Below are 1,982 nucleotides of genomic sequence, written 5' to 3'. Positions count from 1 at the left end.
GTGGGGTGCGCCAGGCCCAAGCTGTAGTGCAACGCTCAGGCGACACGCGAAAGCCCAAGTAGCAAGCTACTTTGATGGACCTTCCCCCTTAAAAAATTAAGTTAATATCGTGTGGACCGATGGCCCACATATCAGATATTAAACTGATAAGAACAGATACTACACTTGATCTTAGCCAAAAGGCCGAGAAAGGTATGCCTTTACAAAGAAACAGGCCTTGGGTTTTATAGCAACTCTCTATTGTCTGCTTCCTACTTTTCCGATGTGGGACTAGTGAATGTTACAAAGCGAACTGCCTCTGTTTTCTTCTAGCATAAAAACATAACAAAAGGAGCAAAGTTAATATCAGTAGATTTGCGGAATAGTGCTTTTTGGCTTTAGTATTTAACGTTTCCATTTGAATTAGACATTTTAAGTATTAATGAAGTAAAAAGGGAAAAAACACACTCAAATTTTAGTAGTATTAGATTTTGTGTTAGACATAACATTTTAGGAGATGTGTCATTGATATTCTTTTTTCCTTTTTTTTTTTTTTTTTTTGGTGTGTGGGGGGGGGGGGGGGGGGGGGGGGGGGGGGGTCGTCGGTGTTCGATAATCCCGCATTTGGGTCCGATTAATCTGAATTAGCGGCGAGGAGTCTGACATTGGGGGGCAAAGCACTCCCTAACAAAGGCTACTCCGTACCCAAGAAGACTCAAACCCGAGACCTCTGATTAAGAATGAAGGAGTATTTGTCACTCCACCAAAACGCTTGTTGGTATGATATTTTGTTAATATGGGATCATTTGTTACTTAAATTATAAATATTTGAGATTCAGCAACTAAAAGTCAATAAGCGAAATTCTTTAGTTTTTCTAGTTTCATTTTGCTTTTCGATACTCTAGAATGGGTAAAAGTCCATTGGTTTTGCTTTCCTCTTGTGCCTGCAAATCTGAACAGCTTGATTTGCATCAGAAACTATATAACTTTCTTAGCACTTGTACATATATGAAACATCCGCTCTTTTTTTTATTTTTTATTCTTCTTCTGTATTAGTGAATAGATATTTGTCACTCAATCGATTTGATTCTCATTCTCATCATTGACGAACTCCACGTATCCAAACTCCATTCTCTTATTTTATACGTTGAGGATTCCGCTTCTGATGTAATTAGCGAGAAGCTAAGTTCCGTTTTTAGCTTTAGCAAGCCTGTAACTACCTGAACAGACTAGTCTAAACTTGTCTCAGTACTGACAATTCAGTGGATAAAATAGGAGAGAAAGGAAAAATAGTACTGTAGTAATAAGTAGTAAATAACCCTTCTTCCCGTCCTTTCTCTATAGAGGACTATTGCAAGCACACGCTACGAAGGATTCGACAAAGATTGTTGATGTGATTGAATCAGAGCCTTGCCTACAGCTGAACTATCTTTATCAGAGCCTTGCCTACAGCTGAACTATCTTTCACCCCTTGAGAACATCACACAAGCAGATTGAGCAAAATACGCATTTCTACAAGTAGTGAAAACAAACTGAAGAAATTTCTATTACCAAACCATCTGAGGTTACTTCCACGTATGAGACCTTTATTAAGCAATCATACTTTTCTGAGCTAAGGTGGTGTCATTCTAAAGTAGTCTGCTGGCCAACATCCTCAGGTGTATAGCGATGAATGAAATGCATGAAAATTATGTGAGAATAGGGTCAAATCATAAAAAATAAAAAATAAAAAAAAAAAAAAAAAAAAGCTAAGTGATTTCTTTCCATCTGTCAAAGTCTTGGTGAACACAGTTATCCGGTACCTGTGATGATGGGAGATGGTTGGTGTACGATGATTTGATGAAATAGTTGAGGTGCACAGGCACCACGTTATTACAGAGGGAGGGAAGGGGGAGAGGGGGGCGGGGTGGGGGAAGGGAGAAGATTCCAAGCTACGTTCCCTATTCTATTGGAGATCTAGCTCATTTATGGGCCAATGTTGTTGATACAGCAAATGGAAGAGA

The 1,982-nt window shown here is 39.1% G+C and overlaps 1 non-coding gene across 1 annotated transcript; it reads right to left on the bottom strand.

The window, feature by feature from the left end:
• LOC132051268 (U2 spliceosomal RNA) lies at positions 1 to 196 on the bottom strand. The gene has a single exon (XR_009413651.1). It is a non-coding gene; the product is annotated as a U2 spliceosomal RNA (small nuclear RNA).
• Positions 197 to 1,982: the final 1,786 nt, after the last annotated feature.

This window comes from Lycium ferocissimum, chromosome 3 (assembly GCF_029784015.1).
Source record: "Lycium ferocissimum isolate CSIRO_LF1 chromosome 3, AGI_CSIRO_Lferr_CH_V1, whole genome shotgun sequence".
Lineage (NCBI taxonomy): Eukaryota > Viridiplantae > Streptophyta > Magnoliopsida > Solanales > Solanaceae > Lycium > Lycium ferocissimum.
Note: the sequence above shows the minus strand (reverse complement) of the source record. Positions and strands in the feature narration are given on the sequence as shown.